This window comes from Ambystoma mexicanum, chromosome 6p (assembly GCF_040938575.1).
Source record: "Ambystoma mexicanum isolate Mex_15411 chromosome 6p, UKY_AmexF1_1, whole genome shotgun sequence".
NCBI classification, from domain to species: Eukaryota; Metazoa; Chordata; class Amphibia; order Caudata; family Ambystomatidae; genus Ambystoma; species Ambystoma mexicanum.
In genome coordinates this window covers 930,152,050-930,174,542 of record NC_090935.1, presented here as the reverse complement: position 1 = coordinate 930,174,542, position 22,493 = coordinate 930,152,050, and positions in this window count along the sequence as shown.

Genomic DNA, 22,493 nt, shown 5'->3' with positions numbered 1-22,493 from the left:
TATCAAAGTGTGATATATCTATACATTGTTTAATTTTTTCAAATAAATCTTTTAAATTTGCAAAACAAACCTACTTCTTGGCTCATTGGGGTCAGGGGGATTCTAAAAGAGGGGTGTTATATAGGGGTAGTCATCCAGAACGCATGAACTGGACATAAAGATATATCAATAAGGGTTTCCATTCAGTATCCCAGACTAGGCATTGACTTAGCTGTAGTGTTGACTTGAATCCTCTTACAAATTGGGGGCTCGTGCCGGACGTTTGGATTAGATCTATCACTTGTGCAGATTAATACAGCGTGCCAGCTGACCAGATACACATATCCGGTCGGATCACCACGCTGTGTTACGCTGTAAAGCACTCCTCAAAGGAACGCTCTAAGAAAAAGGTCTGTTTTGCAAAAATAAAATACTAATTTCTGTAAGTCAGGACAGAGACCAATCTCTAGAATGACGACCTTAGTAGACATGAAAATAGCCATAGAGCACTTCTTACATAAGTTATTTGTGAGAGGTGAGTGGACTCACCAGGACCTCATGGTCTGGTTGCAGGCCATCACGCAACAGGTCACGGAAAGAGGGTCAGATATATGGAGAGATCAGGGTCCCTTACATGTGGCCCTGAGTGAACTATACATGGCTCCTAAAGCTAAGGATGAACAAGACAAGATGGTTAGGATAGCGGCATACCTGTACCTATATATGGGAGACAAGCAGGATAAATGTACTGAAAGCCAAGATCTGGCGAATAAGCGACAGATGGCGTTAGAGAAGGTCCAATCTGACCTGGTCTCTTCTGAGCAGAGGCTGCAGGGGAGCCAGGAGTCAGAAAATGAGAGTAGACAGCACATCATTAAAATAAAGAGGGATATGGACATCCTGCAACAGGAAAAGGCTGACCAGGATACCAGATTTCTGGCCTTGCAGAAGGAATACCAAGAAGGTTTGGACTCCCTACTGCAGAGCCAGAAAAAGCTGGAGCAACAGTTAGACTTCAATAGGGCATGTGCTGAGCAGGTAGTCACCCTGCAAAGCCACCTAGATAGGGAGAAGGCAGAGAGCAATAAACTGATTTTGAAAGACCTGGATACCCAGGCAGAATTTGACCAGGAGCGCCAGAAAGCTGGTGCCTTCCAAAGGCAAGGGGACGACCTGGCGGCACAGATGCAGGCTCTTAGTCAGGAAAGGGATACCTTAGGCCAGGAAGTCTGCCACTTAAAAAGGAAATTGGAAGAAAATCACCTGGCCCACCAGGGACTGGGTGACCTCCAAAAAGAACACCAGAACTTGTTAGAGCACACCAGGAAGGTGGAGGATGCTCTGGCAAGAAAGGAGCAGGCCAATAGGGACACAGCTCAGGAGGTAACCCTCCTGCAGCAAAGACTGGCCCAGTGCTCCAGGACCAATCAGGAAACGCAGAGAGAGAATGAGGCTCTCTGCCAGCACAATGATAGGCTCCAACAACAGGCAGCGATGAAGGAGAGACTGATAGAGTCTAGTAAGGCCTTAACTGAGGAACTGATGACGCAGGCTCTTGCATTGCAACAGGGAGCAGGGGCGGATAGAGATGAGGTTCGCTGGGAAAGGGAAACTCCTGAGCATAACCTCAGGAGCCCTAGTACCAGAGGCCTTTATCTCTCTCAGTCCCTGGACTCTGCCACCCCCATGTCCCCTGGCGCACATGAGCACCAGGCCACAGGGATGGCAGATTACTATCCAGCCAGAAGCATGGGGCTCATAGGCCAGTACCACCCAGGAATGGAGGGGCGGGCATCCGGGTATGGGCACCCAAGCACAGTGCAATTTGATGGGGAACCCCAGGAGAGTAGGCCCATTAAGGGTGCCCAGTTAGGTCAGTGGGAGGGGTACCCATCAAATCCTGGCAGCAAGGAGGGATCTGAAGGCTCCTCTGAGCGGTACAGGACACAGGAGACCAGGTCCCCACATTCTGCCAGCCATTCCCAGGCTCGCAGAATCCGGGAAAACCTGGAAGAACAGACGGGAACCTCTGGGAGCAGTGCCTCTGAGTCAGAAGATGAATGGACCAGGGTTACCCGAACCAAAAAGGCCAATAAGGCAAAAAGGGCCTTGATTAAGGACCCCTTAAAGCAGATTAAGGCAATCAGGAGCGTCATCACGCCGTATCATAAGAATGCCAAGTATTCTGTTTGGGAGCACTTAGAGTTGTTTGAGCAAATGATGGAGACTTTCCATTTGAAGGACAGCCAAAGCTGTATCCAATATGTAAAGTGGACATTCTCCCCAGAGTACTCCAGTTTCTTTGCAGGGCTGGAGGACCAAAATCATTCCAGGTGGTCCACCTATAGGGCGGCCATATTAAAACATTTTTCTGTTCACAGAAATCCCCAAGAGGCTCGCAAGGCAGCCTACAATTTGCAATGTGGGGAGGATCAGGCCCCACAAGAGTTTGTGCAAGAACTGAAACGTGCCTTTGCGCAGACCACCAGAAGGGTGCGCACAGACAGCAGAGAATTTATTAATACGTTTTTCCATGCCTTGCCCAAATACATAATGACCCAGCTCGTGAGAGATTTTCATGAGAAAAGATCTTTAGAATGGGTCATTGAACAAGCCACCCGCATCTATGAGGTGCAGAAACCGGTGGAAAACAAAAACCAGCCCAAAAACCCCAAAACTAACAGCACCCCTGCTGCTGCCAAGGTGGCAGAGGTAAAGGTTGCCCCCGTTTTGGATTTGGAGATGGGGGGGCCTAAAAACCTACCTGCACCTAATAATGCTAGGCCCAGAAGGTCCTCGGGCCAGGCACAGACAGGGAGCCAGGGAGGCAGCCCCACAAATGGGGTCCCTCGCTCTCCTGATTATGTAAGTCCCCGTTACAAGGGAAATCGACCCATCCTGGGTTATGTGTGGACTCCTCCAGCCCAAGGGGGGGGATCCAGCCAAGCACCTAACCCAGGGAACTTCCTTCCTAACTTCCCACCGGAGGGCAGAAATTCTCCAAATCCTGGGCAGAACTTTTTCCCCAGGTATCGACCCAACTTCCAACCCCAAAATCATCCATCCTTCTTTCCCCAATTCCCTGAGCCCAGACAACCTAATCCGGGAGAGGGGAGGCCAAGGGTGGAGGGGTACCCAAATCTTCCCAACCCGGGGTACTACCAGAGAAGGGATAGCTACCCTTCCCGGGATCAGCCCAGGGGAGAAAACAGGGCCCCGTATCAGCCTGAGCGGGTTTCCCAGTTAGAGCGCCAGGTTCAAAACATGGCGCGGGATCTGGGTCACATACTGAGGGCTCAGCAGAACCCTCAGATCGGCATGCCGGCGCAGAACGCACCCACCTCTGGACCTGGTGCTCCAGAACAATGACGGGGGCAGCACCCCGATAACTCACCGGTTCCCAGGGAGGAGGCACAAAGGGAAGGGGGGTGTAAAGCCTTGGAGGAAGCTTCCTTCCTCACTTGTAAACAGCCCCTGGAAACCCAGGAACCGGAAACAAAATCTCTTGCCCCTGAAAGTCTGCCTCCTAAGGAGCAGAGGGGGGGTAGGAGAAACAAAAGACCCAAACAGACTCAGTTTGAGGAGGAGGTACAGATCTTCCAATTTGAGGGAGAGGGATCCTCAGAGGATCCTGGGAAAAGGATCTTCTCCTTCAGAGAGGAGGGAACTCCTCCCAAAGAAAAATGAGTCCCTAGGGATGCAAATCCAGACTGGGGAGATGTGGAGACTGAGCTACCGCCGCCCACCATCTCATCCCAGAACCAACAGCAAGACAATCCCCTGGTTCAAACCCATCCTGATGACTGCCTCCCAAAAGGGGGGGGGCGGCCCGGAACCGGAGCCAGGGGAACCCACAATGGCTCTGATCTCCAGTTGCCAATTTTTTCTTTCAGATTCCCAAGGCTCTCCACAGAATTCTGCCCAAATCTCTTCGCTAGCAATGTCCAAAACCAGAAAGGTAGCCCACCAGTTGTCCAAAAATGTGCATTATCTGTGCCCCCTTGAGGAGAAGGAGGGAAGATACTATGCCCCGGTACAAGTACAGGGGCAGGGTACGATTTTGGCACTGGTGGACACTGGATCTCAAGCTACCCTTCTGTCCAGAAGGGCCTTTGACAAACTGAATGCAGGAAGGGGAGGGAATTACCAAATTCCTCTCACCTCACTTCCTGGACAACTCCAGAACTTTGACGGGAAGGAAATTCCCGTCGAGGGGACAGCAGACTTGGACATTAAAATTGGGCGACACAAGTTGAAACACCCGGTCATAGTTGTGACTCCAGAGGGCACCCCTTGTTTACTAGGGAATGACCTCCTGAGAAGGTTGTCACCCCTAATAGATTGCGTAAACAAGGTCCTCTGGACCCAGACTAGCCGACCAATAAAATTAAAACAGAGTGTCAACCATGTTAGTTTAAACGGCACCTGCCACATGGTTGAACAAAAATCTGACCAAGTAGAATTTCACTTCCAGAATACCCAAATTCCAGACGTGACAGTAATAGCAGTAGGACAACAGACTGGTGATGGAGGGTCCTCTCTATTTCTGAAAATCAACCTTCCTTCCAGTCTAAAGTGGTACTCCACGCTGGAAGGAAACACTCTGAGATTCTATACTAATCCACAATCAGAAACTCCCACTCCTATAGTCCAGAAAGATGTGAAATCAGCTCAGAGCCTGGCTGATATTCAGCAAATTGGAGAGCAGATGTTCAACCCTGTTCAGTTAAATGATGGGAAGGACTCTGTTCTCGCTCGAGTTTGTGTGAACAATGGTAAGAGCTTCATCAGCGAAGCCATGTTCCGCCAACTCCCAAAAGATCCAGCCATTCCCACATTCAAACTGATAGACAAATGGGAAATGGACCTGGAAGCACCCAATTCCAAACATCCCCTGCCAAGCAGGTGTATGCTCAAAATCTCCATTGGCAACAAGAGCATAGTCCATAATTGTTGGGTCGTGCGAGACGTCACTGCCGCCTTTTACTTAGGCAGTGACATTCTCAATCGCTTTGCCATTAGTTTGGACCTAATAAACTTCAAAGCTTGGTCCCGATTAGCGGATAATCCCATGGGCTTTGATGATCCAGAAAAAGCATTTAGGTCAGCTCAATTGCTACCTTATGCAGTTGAAATTCAGATTAAAGAGGAAGTCACCATCCCAGAAAGGACCCGACAATTCTCCCTGGAAGTGAATGTTAAAAGAGGACAACATTTGAAAAACCCTGATGCTTACATACATCTAAATGCTTCTCTCCAACAGCAAGGGTTGGGGGTAAACCCAACTCCATTAGTCAACATAGAACATGACACCATTCCAATAGAGGTGGGTAACAGCGACTTAAAGAGTATTACTCTAGCCGCAGGCACCATTATTGGAATGGCGGTTGATGACCGACATTTTTCCATAGATTTAGGTAATGAACTGTTAGGGCCAATCCCCAAGGACTGCTTTGACAGTGACAGTGATGACAATACAACACCAGGCAGGATTTTTACCCGGCATGGGGGGAACTTCCTGGTGTACACTTCTTGCCCTTATGGTAAGGAGGATGTGACTTGTGACTTCAGGAGGGATGAGGTGATTTTCCAAGTCCATGAGGGCTGCCTTTCCCACCTGAAGCCTCCAGTCCAAATCAGCACTCTGACCAGGGACTTCTCCACCCAGCTGGAGGAGGCCGCTGAAATAGCCAAACCAGAAGTCTTTCCAGGCTTCAGGCAGATGGTGGAAGAGAGAGTCAACCTAGCTGATGCCTGTGTGACTCTGGAACAAAAGCAAAAGTTGAAACAAGTTTTCTTGGATTTCCAAGATCTCTTTGCGGTAGACTCATATGACTGTGGTCGAACCGACATCCACACAACAACAATCCCCACGGACCCTGGCATGACTCCAGTGTTTGTGAAGCAATATCGCTTGCCTCTCGCATCAATGGAGTCCCTTACTGAAATAATTAAGAACCTTGAGTCCAGGGGAATAATCCGTCCCATCCACAGCACCTTCAATAATCCGGTGCTGGGAATATTAAAGCCAAACGGCCAGTGGAGACTCTGCGCTGACCTTAGGGAACTCAACAAACGGGTCCATACTTCCCGATGGCCTCTTCCCTACATTGACCAAGGGCTGGCCCAGATTCAGGGGTCACAGGTATTCACTGCAATAGACCTGACCAATGGATACTGGACCGTGCCGGTCAGTAGGGAGGACCAATACAAGCTGGCTTTTACATTTGGGGGCCAGCAGTACACATGGACCCGGACTCCCTTCGGATACCTCAACTCCGGCAATGAATTCAACATTTTCCTACATAAGGCCATGCCCGACCTGGGTGCGAGGGGTAACCTGGCTTATGTAGATGATGTCCTCATCAAAAGTTCATCTGTGGAGGAACACATAGCGGAGAGCCGTTATGTTCTGACGCAGTTGAGGGCCGCCGGAGCAAAACTTTCCTTTCAAAAAGCACAGTGGTGCAGAACCCGTGTTAATTTCTTGGGGCATGAGATTACTCCTCAGGGTCTCTGTCCCCAGGAAAAGAAAGTGGAAGCACTTCAGAAACTGAAAGACCCCACAACTCTGCGGGAACTAAGGAGCCTCCTTGGACTGACTAATTACAGCAGAAAGTTCATTGAGGGCTACGCAGAGATCACCAGACCCCTGATTCATCTCCTGAAGGGGGGGGTCAAGTGGGAATGGGGTCCAGGACAAGCCGAGGCAGTAAGACAACTCAAAAGAAGCCTCTCACAAGCGCCTTGCCTAGCTTACCCTGTCAGAAACAAGGAGTTCTTCCTGGAGACGGGGTTCTCTAATGCGTGCTTGACGGCAGTATTATACCAAAAGCATGACAAGGTCAATAAAGTAATCTCCTATGCGAGCAAAACTTTATCCTCTGTGGAGGAAAAATTCAACGATTGTGAGAAGGCACTCCTGGCGACGGTGTGGGCATTGAAGAATTACCGCCCGTTTATCCATGGAGAACACATCATAGTGGAGACTCCACACCAGCCTCTGCAATATCTCCAAAGTGACAGAATCCGGGCCGGAAATGTGAGTAATTCCCGAATTACTTCCTGGATTCTGTCAATGCAAGGCTTTCCTGTGGAGGTCAGATATGGCTAAAACAAGAAGAGTCCCCTCGCGCAAGGTCTGGCTGACTTGCATGATTGTGCCAGAGAAAACTGTCTCGAGGACGAAAGTCTAAAAATCAAGGACAACATGGAGGCATACCTTAATTCCCCACACAAAGTCTTTGAAGAGGACAAGTGTGAGGGAATGCCCACTGTCTATGTGGATGGATGCTCTTACCATGTTGACAACAACGGGGAGAAAGAACTGGTGGCCGGCGTAGGGAATGCATGGGTGAATGAGTTCCCAGAACCCTCCGCTGGATACAAAATTGGTCCCCGAAGTAGTCAGGTGGCAGAATTGATGGCTGTGCATCAGGCCATCCTCACTGCTGTCCAGCATCAACTCCGCGAACTGGTCATAATCACAGATTCGGATTATGTACGGAACGGGTTCGTGGAGCACCTGGTTAATTGGAAAACCAGAGGCATGTTATGTGCTAACAACAAACCCTTGAAACATGGGAAGTTGATCCAAAACATTGATGATCTGGTCACCTCGAATGAGATGACCATTTATTGGAAAAAGATCAAGGGTCATTCCAAAGTAGAGGGACCAGACAAAACTGGAAACGACTTAGCTGATCAGCTGGCCAAAACCGGGGCCATCCAAGGGGATCTAATTGAGATTGAGTCCCTGTTGGGGGAGATCCAGGTCACTGCTATCACTAGGTCCCAGACAAATGCTCACAACGACCTTTCAATTGCACAATGGAGTAAGGAGACCCCTGATGCTGATTTGATTACCGCTCAGAAAGGGGATCCAATTATTGGTAAGTTTTACCAACACCTCGAGGACCCTGAGAACTTTCCCCTGACGGATACCGATTACAATGGGAAAGAGGACCTAAGAGTGTTGATGAAATGTCCAAAAATGTTCCGAATCCAAGACGGTTTGCTGGTAAGGAAATCCAAAGCGGGCCACGATCAGTGGGTGGTTCCTACCTCATTCCGAAGCCTGATGTTAAGTCACGCCCATGATGCGGCCACCGCCGGTCATAGGGGGTTTCACACAACACTGGAAATCTTAAGAGAGGTTGCATACTGGCCACACATGGGGCAGGACCTTGACCAATACTTGAAGGGGTGTCTTGTGTGTGCACAATTTCAGCCATCATCCCTCACGCACCGCGCGCCTCTCCAAAAGCGGGGGATGACACTGCCATGGTCAGATTTGCAGATCGACTTTGTAGGCCCTGTGATTCGCTCTGCTAGAGGAAACAAGTACATGTTGACTGTGACATGCTTGTTTACCAAGTGGGTGGAATGTCTCCCAGCCCCAAATTGCAAGGCAGAAACCGCAGCTGCCTTGATGATTAACCACATCTTTTCCCGTTTCGGTCTACCTCAAAGGATTGAGTCAGACAGGGGTAGCCACTTCACCAGTGAAGTAATGGCAAAGATGTGGGAGATACTGGGGGTCAAAAGGAAGTTACATATTTCTTACAGGCCAGCTTCTTCTGGGGCAGTAGAGAGATATAACCGAACCATTGTGAGCATATTAAAGAAGTTTGTGGCAGATTCTGGGCCAAGTTGGGATATCCGATTACTTCTGGTCCTAATGGCCATCAGATCTACCCCTTCATCTGCAACCAAAATGTCACCATTTGAGTTGATGACTGGGCGCAAGATGGTGCTTCCGCAGCATTTGCTCTATAGGACCCAAGAGCAGACACTGATAAATGCCTCCACTACTCATGAGTATGTGGAGAATTTAAGGAAACACCTCCAACATGCTTTTGCTTACGCTCAGCGGAATCTAGAAAGATCGGCTGATAGCATGAAGACCCACTATGACCTGAAGACTTCCAGGAAGGAATATCAGGTGGGGGACCGGGTCTATCTATACAACTTCCAAAGAAACCAGGCAAAACAGCGGAAATTCTTGCCTACATGGAAGGGACCCTTTGAGATCATCGACAAGATCTCCCCTGTGGTCTACAAAATCCACATCCCCAAAGGTCCTTTGGCAGTGGGGGAAGACAAGTGGGTCCACATAAACCAGTTGAAATGTTGCCATCCCAGGCACACTCTGCAACAACTGGAGGAATCCTCTGGAATCCTAGCGGGTACCGTCTCAGACTAATTCAGTTCCAAACATAAAACCTACCACATCTAGTCTCTAAAATATTGTGATTTGCATGAAACTGTCTCTTAGTTATACTGTTTTTTTTTTTTTTCAAAATAAGAATGTAATGTTTCGTTATGATGAAATGCATATGCTTCCCCACTATCTCAACAGTGGTGGAAAAACATCTATGAATAGGTATTGCCGCTCTTCCTTTGTCGTCCTAGGAGAAAGAAAACCTGTAGACGGGACAAGGAGGACGATCCGGAGACCGGGAGCAGAGACGCAACGGGCCCGGGGTACCGCCCAATCTTCCCATCAGGACCGGCGAGGAGAACCGATCGATCCGACCGGATGGAGAAAAAGATGCTGAACTGTGCCATCTATTGGAAGAAGATGAGGAAACATCCCAGGTCTTGCGAGTCCCATTAGTGAAATAGAATGGCCATCGCAAGAGGGGGGCTTGTGGGATGTTTTTATCCACGCATCCAAGCCCTACCTCAAAACTGTGCAGTACTGACATGGAAAACATCATGATGGCCAGAGCTTCCCAGAAAATGCACAGGGAAATGCATGAAGAATAGGCTGCCACTCATTTTTGCCGATGTTATGGGCACAGAAGGATACTGCCTAAAACCACCATTGGACTACCCACACATTAGTCTGAAACCATTGGGAATGGCAATGCTGATTGCCAAAAGCAAACCCATAACTGTTGGGAATTCATTTTCTTAAATCCCAAAAAGGGGTGCAGTACCAGTACTCACCACTATCAGAAAGCTAGCGTTTTAAAACCACCAGATTTTGTAGAAAACTGAATAAATGAACCCAAAGCAAGCCAAAGAAAGACTTACTGAGAGGTGGATCCAATGTAAAGTTATATTCTGAAGTGACTTGAAGGTTTATAACAAGACTGGCTGAGCTGTGGATTTCAGCAGTTTAAGTAAATTTGGACTGAAAGACACTAAAAATCTAAATGTTTAAATTGACTGAGTGACCTACTTTTGAGTGTCACATAGGTTGCAATTGTTTAAATGTCATAGTTTTAAACTTAGAATCAGTATTCTAGCTGCATATGTAAAAAATTGTCTTGACTTAAACTGGGGAACAAAAAGTGACATTTTATCTGAAACCTGGCTTAAGGAACTGAATTCTGCCCACCAACTACCCCCCATCAGGAGTGAAACTTGAGTCACAGCTGTGTTCCCAGGCCTATCTGCCTTTTGCTGGCCACACTAAGGATATGCCATCTCTCTGATAATTGAATTAAGGGGAGCCCCCACAGAATACAGGAGCTCTGAACAAAGCCCTGTCCTGACTCAGGCAAATGTTTTATTTGCGGGAGTCGTAAATGGAGCTTCCTCCTGGAAGGACAGGGGAGGAGCACTGCCTGTGAGAGCAAGCTGGCTTGGCAGAACTGGAAAAACCAGGGGGGAAACCACACCCCTTTGGGGCCAGAACCTAACTCTAAAAAGATGGATCATTCATAGAGCGGACTTGTGAAAATTATTTAAATGATACCATAATTCTTGTGATTTTTCTGCCCACATTTTAAGACGTGTTAGGACCCGGTGGTATGTTCAGGGGGGTTTTAGCAGAAAAGAGGATATTACTCAAAATGTGTGCATGTGGAAAATCTGACACTTCATCAACTAATGTCCATACTCCTTGCGCACATGTGTGTAAATTTGGGTTAATGTCCGATATTGCAAAATCAGTTAAAAAGTGAAATATGTGCCATTTCTGAATGCAAGCCCCCAGGAAGAGCAGAGTTTGAACAGGGGATACCTCCTGTGATATGTGAAGGGTGCATGTAATTTTAAACAAATGTGTACCTGTGCAAATATGTTTTTTGAGCAAATATAGATTGTGTGTAAAGTTGACAGGGGTGGGTTCTCTGTATCATAAACAGACCTCATCATGATGACACTTCATTTCATTCCCCCAATCAAGTGGAAGCGGATGAAGTGGCCAATGGACAAGTGGAGAGGGGTAGAGCCTAGTGATGCTGCACACACACCCATTTTAAAAACAGATAAAAGCAGACAGACAGGACAGATAGAGACCTTCAAATCCATTTGCAGCTGGAAGCTCTGCCGGAAAATCCATACTTTACCTCCATCAATCTCTAGAGAAAGCTGTGCAGAAAGATCCAGACTTCAAATCCATCAATTTCCAGAACCAGAGAGAGAGCAGAGCTGACCCAGATCACTGTGAAGTGCAGAGACCAGAGTCCAGTCTAAAACCTGACCAGATCCGTGGCGAGGCCCATTTAATTCAAGAATATAGTGTGAGTACCTAGCAGAACCGTGCAGAAACAATCTCTTAGTTAAAATAATATAATTCAATCTATTTTAATCTAAGCAGAACTGCCTCCTGTCACCTGTCATTTGTAAAGCTGTCACCTGCCATTTTCTAGTTGCTAGCTGTCACTTGTCTTTTTGAACTTTAAAATTTCAAATCTGAAAAACAACCTTTATTTAATCGCTCATATCTCTGTGACCGTTTGTGCTAGGGACTAGCAGTAACTTTCCTCAGAAAGCTTAGAATCGTGGCTTTCCTACGAACCTAGAATCGCATTCCTACCCCCGATAGTTTTGCTGCAATCGCGGAAAACGCACTCGCGAATTTGCCGCGATTTGCAAATTTCTCAACGTGTGGAAACAGCAGTTTTCTTGCTTTCAGTTGCCAAAAATTCGTTTAACCTGCTAGTTACACCCTAGATCCTTGCTAAAGTGAGCCTGGACTAATATTAACTTGATACCACTCACCCTGAACCTCTAGAGGGAATTAAAAGCATTTTAGCATATTTTTCACATCATTGCCAGCACATATAAAAGCATTTTGGGCCTGTGTTTCCAACTTCTGTAGTCTAAGCTTGCTGGGGTGAACTGAATTACATTTGATTGCATTTCTGAGAACTGTGTGCTTTCCTTCCATTTCCTTGCATTGCATAAAGTGGGGAGTGGATTGCCAGAGAAAAGTGATTACATTGTTTTGTTGAAATCATATTGAGTATTTTCTGTATTGCATTTTTCATTCAACATTACATCCATCTGAACTTATATAAAGTATTCTCTACCACCTTATTCTTCTGTCCTATTCACAAGTGTGCTAGTGCCAGACTATCCATTATTGATTACTGATCAGATTAAGTGTGATATCCAATTATTAATTTATTATCAAAGTGTGATATATCTATACATTGTTTAATTTTTTCAAATAAATCTTTTAAATTTGCAAAACAAACCTACTTCTTGGCTCAGTGGGGTCAGGGGGATTCTAAGAGAGGGGTGTTATATAGGGGTAGTCATCCAGAACGCATGAACTGGACATAAAGATATATCAATAAGGGTTTCCATTCAGTATCCCAGACTAGGCATTGACTTAGCTGTAGTGTTGACTTGAATCCTCTTACAAAACAATGACCGAAGCATATCACATATGTCGCAATAGGGCATAAAATTGTCTAGCAAAAAGGGGAGAGTGCAAACAATCAGCATGAATGAAGACTTACTAAATCAGACCAATGTAGTTGCAAGACAACAGTTCAAGGTAAAGTGCACAAATGTGGGCATAATAGGCAACTGTGGCCAGAAGGGATACACTCATACCCAAATCCAAGGCACGTGAATGTATGGGAGGAAGCACATGGGTGACCCATAGCACTCAGGTGCACACACCCTCACCTGGCACTGAATCTGAACCCGTCACCCAAACAACATACACATGGATTACACACACATGCATGGGCCCTCACCGGACAATGTATCGTAATCAGGTAGTTCTCCCACGCCTTGGATCTGTTCCTCTGTGTCAAAGGCCCCAGCAACAGACTCATGTTCAGTGAGTTCATTGTCCTCTGGTGGAGACCCACCGCCAGTCACCAGAGTAGCGGCATGATTTGAGGCCAGCTTGTTCTTTGCTCTGCGTTTCAGGTCATTCAACCGCTTGTAGCAATCATCAGCTGTGCGCCTCACAAATCCAAGGGCACTTATGCGGTCGGCGATGATCTGCCAGTGTGCCTTACCTTGACCAGTTGTGGTCTTGGACCCTGCAGTCACCAGAATTTTGTGGCTATGTGCCAACACATAGGACACAAGTGCATCAAGTTCCGGGTCATTAAAGCAAGGCTTCCTTGACGTTCCGGAGTGTGTAGCCGTGTCTGGGATCTCAGCCTGTCGTGCCAGAGCACCCTTCTTCCTCTTCTTTAAAGGTGGAGTGGAGCCAGAGTCAGTAGGTGCAGAAGCACTGGTGGACTGGGTAGTAGGAGTGTGGGAATGCACAATGGCCATAGGTCTTGTTGCAGGCATTGGTTGCAGGGTAATGTTGGCAGGGGGAACGTCAGTTTGATGGACCTGGACTGACACTGTCCTGGCTGGGAGAGTAAGAGCTGGGGCGGATGGAGCTACAGCTGCCCCTGCAGCCTCCCCACACTGCCTACTCGGGGCAGCAGATGACATAGCTGACCCAGATCCACGTGGCTTGGTGACAACAACTTGCACCGCCACACGTGGCATGGGTGTCCCTGATTGGTCCTCCACACATGGGGGTATAGAGGCACCCTGCAAATCCCGGCCACGTCCCCTACCGCACCCACCACGGCCACCTTTTGAAGGTCGGCCACCTTTGCCTCCCTTACCGCTTGGTCGCCTCCCAACCATGGCACTGATGTTGTTGTGCGTATGGGAGTTGCAGTAAACAATTGTCCTGGGAAATTGGCGGTCAAAGGGGTAGGGTACTAGATGGTATTCGTACCCTAGTGCTCTTACAACGCTGTCTGTGACCCCTGGAGGCAGATGACGGGTCACGCAACGCACAGGCAGCCCAAAATCAAAAAATAACATGCACGCAACCCCTCGTACACCATGTGCGTGAAAAAATGTACCCGCACTACGCTGTGGCACCCAGAAACACAAAAATAAGCATACGCGTAATACACGCAGCCTACAATGACCTGTGAAGGGGTACGCGACACACGGGGCAAGCACAGTTGGTAAATATGTGCGCGACTCACCGTCTGCCTGGAAAAAGAATGTGAAGAAAACGCATGTGTGCGCGTTGGCAACACCCCTGCCAAAAGAAGAATTGTACGCTGTCTGAGGAGACAGGACAAAAGAAGAAGTGAATGCTGTTTGAGGAAACAGGCCCAACAAAAAATCAGAAAAAAGCTGTCAGAGGTAACAGGGAGTACGAACTTGAAACGCCGTGAAGTAATCGCGTGTGATCCGACAAGAAGTACAGAATTCACCCACTCACTCTCCACGAAAAGCACATACAAGGAAATGGCGTCCGACACGTAGCTTTTAAACCGGCCCACACCTACACCTCACATACGCGTGTACGCGCTAAGGCCCTTTCCTGCAAATACACGAGCTGACACTCGGGCGTGCATTTTTTGGACGTGTACGATGAACATGCACCCGTGTTGATGGAAACGCCCACGCGCATCACGTCACATACGTGCGTAGGTCCTTTCCTCAGAATACACGCATCCACACGTGGACGTGCAGTTTTTCCACGTGCAATGTCACGTCACGAGGGAAACGCCCATGCGGGTCACGTCACAGTACGCATATGCGCGAAGGGCCTTTCATCGAATTCCACGCTGACATGCAAGATTTTCACATGCCAAATCACTCCATATTAAGCTGGCCAAGCAACAACACACGGAAGACCACACTCCTGCCCAGAAGGCCGATTTACTGCCCGCCAGAGCCCTGAGCACGCTCCCACCTGCCATCTGCTGCTGCCTGACTGCCTGCTGCCCACGTGCCCTGCTATTTGCTGCCTGCACATCAGCCAGGGGTGCAGTTGCTGTGACCACCCCTGCTGGAACCAAAGACTCCCGACTGGGATACCATCGTTCCACAGCCCAGCCCCAGGACCCAGTTGCCCACCCACTCCTGCTTCTGGGGTTGCCATGTCGGGCACAACACCATCTGGCACCACTGGCAACCTCTAGCCAGAGAGGCAGAGGGCCACCAGCTTCAGTGCCAGGGAAGTTGGTGTCCTGGTGGAGCAAGTCCTGGGGCAGTATGATGCCCTCTTTGGAAGTTTGTGCGCCGACAAGGAAGGACAGACAAGGATCTGGATGGACATCGTGACTGCCATCAACGCGGAGGGGGTGGCAGTCCGCGACTTACATCATGTCAAGAAGCGCTGGGAGGACTTCAGTTCCAGGACCCTCAACAAGGCTAAGGCTGCGGATGCCAAAGGGCGCCGGGTCCAGCGGACGGACCACCAAATGAGGGTTCTGGAATTCATATGCCCAGCGCTCTACGTCCAGATCATTGAGAGGCAGACCCGCCTGGAGTCAAGCGGTAAGTGTACATGCATGGTGATTGGACGATGTGCGTGTCGTGGTGTGCCTGTAGTGTGCAGGTTGCACATGTGTTTTTGTAGGGCCATGTAGGGATGTGTATGAACATGGGCGTGAGGCTGCCAAATGTGAGTCCTCTCAGGTGTGAGACACATCGATGGTGTATGTGTTGGTAAGCATGCTGGGCAAATGCAGGTGTGGGAGCGAACATGTTTGAATTTCTGTGTATGTACATTGGCATGGTTGTGGCATGGATGTTGGTTCATTATGCATGTATCTGCACTGTGTACATGTGCATGTATGTGTATTTGACAAGTGTGCAACTGTGATGCAACATGGATGCACGTGACACTGATATGTAGAAGGCTGAATGTCAGATGTGACATGTATGATGATCTCATCACTGCGACAGTTGGATATGTACACAAGCATGTAAGTGTGGTGGCGTGTGTGCATGTCTAGTGCACTCCCATTTTTTCATGTGATGTCTGGCTTACCTTTGGCTGTACATGCTGTTGAATGTGTATGGATGCTGCTGCCTGGTGCAATATTGCTGTGGAAATGCTCATGTGTGTGAGTTAAAATGACATGTGTGTCGTGGAGTGTGATACCGTGTCTGAATTTTGACCATGCCACTCATGTACAACTGTCATGTGTGTATCAGTCCAATGTACTGTGCTCTGATGCCTGTGTTTTATCTCTCCCTGTCTGCAGCGTCGACTGATGAAGAGGGCGGAGAGGGTGTTGTGGAGCACAGCGGCAGGGATCGCACCACCAGCCGGAGACGCAAGGCCCGGCTCCCCTCCCAGATTGTCAGCTTGTCGGGGAGTGAGGAGTCTGGTGCCGCGTCCCAGGCTGCAGCTGCCGAGGCTAGGTCCAAGTGGCGGAGGTTGGAGGTGGACTCCTCGGCAGCAGAAGCGGCAGCTGAGACCCCACAGGGTCCGATGAAGGAAGATGGCATGGAGTCATCCAGGTTGGTGGGGGGTTTGGTGGAGGAGGAGGCCATGGAAGGGACACACACGGGGTCTGGAGGTGGGGGTTCCACTAGTGCTAGTGGTGCAGTGCAGGACCAGGGACAGGAGGCAGCACAGGCCGCCACTGAGGTGCCTGTGTGCAAGCCTGTCCCTGATCCTGTCACTGCATCATCTGGCTACAGCAGGGATGCCTACGTCCAGACCCGTTTTCAGGGAGGGGATGAGCGCACAACAACTGGCCTTCCTCTCCCTGTGGACGTGGCTATCCGGGACCGGGTTGAGCCTGTCCTGCGTGGGGTGGTGTTGCGTCAGTGGTCCATGCAAGGTCACCTGCAGTCTTTTCATGTGGAGACTGCACGTCATCTCGAATGGCTCATTGACCGCGTTGACCTAATGGGACAGGTCACCACGGCCGGATTCCTCCGTTTGCTGGACCTTGTTCTGACACCCTCCTCACCTGAACCCCCTATGCGCCAGTCATCCTCCATGGCATCTTCCCACCCATGTATCACCTGGGTACCCTGTGGAGCTGCCTCTGACCCTGCGGCCAGGCTGGTGGAGGACACATCCCTGCCACAGTCGGGAGTCGGACGTCCAGCAGGGGTGGCCACCTCAACAACTGCACCCCACCCGAAGGAGGATGTGCAGGCAGCAAGAGCCAGGGCACAGGCAGGGGCACAGCAGCAGCAGCAACAATGTGGGGGCCATGATGGCTCGGGGCCTTCAACATCAGAGGGGCAGGCATCGGCCATAGGGCAGGAGGACCCTGGATTTCAAGTGTCTTCCGTGTGGTAGGGGTTGGGCCACGCCATAGATGTGGAGCGGCAGTGGTCGGAAGAGGCATGGCTCACAATGGTCAGGGCGGAGAACTCCATGCGGAGGGCCCTGAGGCGGGCTGAGTGCCTCGAGGCTATTTGCAGGGAGTTGGAGGAGAACATGTCGTCGTCCCTGCGAACCCTCTGGGCCATGGAAGAGGACCGACTCCAGGACATTGAGCGGGAGTTCGATGATGCCCTGGCCCGGGACATCCAAAAGTGAGCCGTCGGACTAGCCCACTGCCATTGTAAATGGTTTTTAGAGTTAGGTTTCCTTTTCCTTTTATTTGTGGTTAATGGACAATGCCACACACATTTGTATATAGTTTTATTTTTAGGTAGTTTCTTAGGTAGGTTTCATTTGTTTGGTTGGGCTCATGGACCCTTTACTTCGTTGGACAATGGATTCATTTGATATCTTTTTTGGAATTTTACACATGGATTAATGGATTTTTATTTTGGACCATGGATTGTATATAGTTTGATCATGGATTAATTTGTAATTTTTTTTTCATTATGGACATGGAGAAATATTTTTTTTCGGACAATGTATTGTAAATAGTTGGACTATGGATTGATTTATCTTTTTTAGTTTTCATTATGAACATGAAACAATGGATATCATTTTTTTACCTTTCCTTTGGATTTGCGTTAGTGGAGGAAGAGTTATGACTGTTTTTCTTTCAAATTTTTTTGGATTGGTTATCATTTTCATTCACTCATCTTTTTCACATGCTTTTCATTTCATGTTTGATATTTTGTTATGCTTTCATTTCATTTATTTATTTATGTACATAATACATTTTCATATGTTAGTTCCATGTGTGAGGTTCGCTCATGGGTTGATGCATGTGAAAATGTGGGTTTACACAAGCAATGCCAACCAGTGTATGTGTGTAATGGACATGTGTTGATGTACATAGTTGAGTTTTGGTTTGTGTCTTGAGATGGGCATGTTAGTGTGGGGTGGATTGGGAAATCATTGCGTCTCAAGAATGGGGTGGCGGCATATGGTTTTTGGGTGCAGAAGTGGGAGAAGTGGGCCATGATTGTGCATCTTTATTTCGTGTAGGGGGGACATTAGTGGGACATGAGTGGGGGCCTGCAGGCAGTTGCCCCGCACTGCTGGGGTGTGGGGGTGCAGGGGGACATGAGTGGGACATGAGTGGGGGCCTGCTGGCAGGTGCACTGCACTGCTGGGGTGTGGGGGTGCCGGGGGACAGAAGTGGGACATGAGTGGGGGGCTGCTGGCAGGTGCCCTGGACTGCTGGGGGGTGGGGGTGCAGGGGGACATGAGTGGGGGCCTGCTGGCAGGTGCCCCGTACCTTTTGGGGGTTGGGGGTGCAGGGGGACATGTGTGGGGGCCTGCTGGCAGGTGCTCTGCACTGCTGGGGGTGGGGGTGCAGGGGGACATGAGTGGGAGCCTGCTGGCAGGTGCCCCGCACTGCTGGGGGTGGGGGTGCAGGGGGACATGAGTGGGGGCCTGCTGGAAGGTGCCCCACACTGCTGGGGGTGGGGGTGCAGGGGGACATGAGTGGGGGCCTGCTGGCAGGTGCCCCGCACTGCTGGGGTTGGGGGTGCAGGGGGACATGAGTGGGAGCCTGTTGGCAGGTGCCCTGCACTGCTGGGGGGTGGGGGTGCAGGGGGACATGAGTGGGAGCCTGCTGGCAGGTGCCCCGCACTGTTGGGGTAGGGGGTGCAGGTGGACATGAGTGGGGGCCTGCTGGCAGGTGCCCCGCATTGCAGGGGGTGGGGGTGCAGGGGGACATGAGTGGGAGCCTGCTGGCAGATGCCCCGCACTGATGGGGGTGGGGTGCAGGGGGACATGAGTGGGGGCCTGCTGGCAGGTGCCCCGCACTGCTGGGGGGTGGGGGTGCAGGGGGACATGAGTGGGACATGAGTGGGGGCCTGCTGGCATGTGCCCCAGACTGCTGGGGGTGGGGGTGCAGTGGGACATGAGTGGGGGTATGCTTGCAGGTGCCCTGCACTTCTGGGGGGTGGGGGTGCTGGGGGACATAAGTGGGGGCCTGATGGCAGGTGCCCCGCACTGCTGGGGGGTGGGGGTGCTTGGGGACATGAGTGGGAAATGAGTGGGGGCCTGCTGGCAGGTGCCCCGCAATGCTGGGGGGTGGGGGTGCAGTGGGACATGAGTGGGGGTATGCTTGCAGGTGCCCTGCACTTCTGGGGGGTGGGGGTGCTGGGGGACATAAGTGGGGGCCTGATGGCAGGTGCCCCGCACTGCTGAGGGGTGGGGGTGCTGGGGGACATGAGTGGGAAATGAGTGGGGGCCTGCTGGCATGTGCCCCAGACTGCTGGGGGTGGGGGTGCAGTGGGACATGAGTGGGGGTATGCTTGCAGGTGCCCTGCACTTCTGGGGGGTGGGGGTGCTGGGGGACATAGGTGGGGGCCTGATGGCAGGTGCCCCGCACTGCTGGGGGGTGGGGGTGCAGGGGAACATGAGTGGGACATGAGTGGGGGCCTGCTGGCAGGTGCCCCTGACTGCTTGGGGGTGGGGGTGCAGGGAGACATGAGTGGGGGCCTGCTGGCAGGTGCCCCGCACTGCAGGGGGGTGGGGTTGCTGGGGGACATGATTGGGACATGAATGGGGGCCTACTGGCAGGTGCCCCGCACTGCTGAGGGGTGGGGGTGCAGGGGGACATGAGTGGGACATGAGTGGGGGCCTGCTGGCAGGTGCCCCGCAACTGCTTGGGGTTGGGGGTGCTGGGGGACATGAGTGGGACATGAGTGGGGGCCTGCTGGCAGGTGACCCGCTCTGCTGGTGGGTGGGGGTTCATGGGGACATGAGTTGGTGATCAGTAGTGAAAGCTGACATGTGGCTTGGCTAGGGGGCATGCCCATGTTGGATGGGCTGCCTGCGGGACATGACCAGGGGTGCAGGGTAGTCCCCTGTGATGTGGGCTGCCTGCAGGGGCCATGGAGGGTGTAGAGGGAACACCTGGGAGGACCCACACTGCCAATTCACGTGAAGGACTCCTCGCGCACCCCAGAAATACATGTACCATGCTCAAACGCGTGTGAGACTTCACGCGAACCCCAGTTATACACGTACCCCACTCGCACAGGGACAATCACGTGTGGAACTTCCCGCGAACCCAAGTTATACACATACCCCACTGGCACAGGGCCATTCGCGTGTGAAACTTCCCGCGCACCCCCGGAAATACACGTACCATGTTTAAATCGCGTGTGGGACTTCACGCGAACCCCAGTTATACACATACCCCACTCACACAGGGCCATTTGCGTGTGAAACTTCCCGCGCACCCCCGAAATACACGTGCCATGCTCAAATCACGTGTGAGACTTCATGCGAACCCCAGTTATACATGTACCCCACTCGCACAGGGCCAATCGCATGTGAAACTTCCTGCAAACCCCAGCTATACACGTACCCCACTCGCACAGGGCCATTCGCATGTGATACTTCCTGCGCACCCCCAAAATACACATACCATGCTCAAATTGCATGTGAGTCTTCACGCGAACCCCAGTTATACATGTACCCCACTCGCACTGGGCCAATCGTGTGTGAAACTTCCCACGCACCCCCGAAATACACGTACCCGGATCCAATCGTGTGTCAGACTTCACGCGAACCCCAGTAATACACGTACCCCGCTTGGCGTTTGCTGTTTGACAGCCCTGTAAACTGGTCCAGGGTTAGCTCAGCCCTTTGCGCTGGATTGGGGATTTTGATGGCTTTTCCTTGCATTAGGGGCATTCTTGGGGGCGTTACTGGCGCTGCTGCAGGGTCGCTGCACCACTGTGCGCCACGGCTGGTTTTGGTAGCTAAAATCCATGAATATGCTGAGTGCGGAAATGGATTTTAGCGCACGCCGCTGGCACAGAGAGTCGCATGTGCACACTGTGTGCCAGCCACGTGCGCTACTTGTGCGCAATATTCTATTAATTACCCCCTAGATTGGTTCTTTTCTACTGTGTTAGAATTGTGGAAGTGTGAAATTAAGAAGTGAAGAAGGTGACGTTATAGTGGCTAAGTGGGTAGGGTTTCATAGTATATGGGACATTGTTTTATACTGCAGGACATTCACTGTCATCTAATTGTTGGTACTAATTTAGAAATAATAATGAACCATAATATTTGGTATTTTTCAAATATGCTTGCAAACGGTGTGCTTTGGAATTACAGGGATCTATTTGGGTTCCATGCTATGTAATGCAATATGTTGTTATGCAATTCACTGACACAGAGAGATGTAAAATGAATGGGGTGCATAGTGGATTGGGGGAAACTGTTGTATGGATGAGGTTTGCTAACATGGATTTCTGGGTCTGCTTAGGTTACATGCCCATTGCTAGTTTAGTGCAGCGGGGATGAGCAGTGAAGGCAGGACATACATGTTGATATGTTTTGTTGATTAGTAGTAGTAGTGATTAGTTTGTAGGATAGTGGGCATGGCTGTTGACCCAATGATAGTTGAATAGATAGAAACAGGTGAGGCATTTGACTCTACATGTTATTGGATGAGGATGACTAAGAAGGAATTATTAAATGGTGTTAGGAGATGAATGTTATGACAGAGCACAGTTATGTAGGTGTAGACTGAATGGTGTCTATCTGGAGTTGACCAACAGTCCTTAAGCAGTGGGTTGGGAGGTGTGAATACTGGAGCTGTGTGGAGTAACTCAGTGCCAGTGCATTATTTTGCAGCTTTCTTTCTCTTGATACCTTTGTCATGAATGGTTTATGTACATACCACTTGTATTATTTATATGCTTCATTAAGAATTGTTATGCTATGTAAGAAATTGGTAGTCTGGTGTATAAGATTATCTCACTTTTCATTTAGGTATATCATTGAAAAATGTAAGTCCCAAGTACAGATGTATTAGAAGTTGGCAAAGTTAATAGCTAGTTAATGACATTCAACTTTTTGTAAGTTATGTATGGTATATGAGCTTTTCAGTTGTATTCCACATTAGTTCATCCGTTAAAAATTGGGGAGTAGGACATTTCTTTGTACTGCAGGACTGTTGGTAGGAGTGATGGCTGATGACTTTGAAAAGGTGCAGAGCGTAAATGGGGTTTATATGAGTTTGTGAGCATGTATATACTCAACAATGGGGTCGGAAAGTTCTCCCCAGAAGAACAGTGTCGAAAAATGGGATGTAATGTGTGTAATTTGCAGCATAGTTTCACAAAAGCAGTACCCTAAGAGCATTTGGTTTTTGATG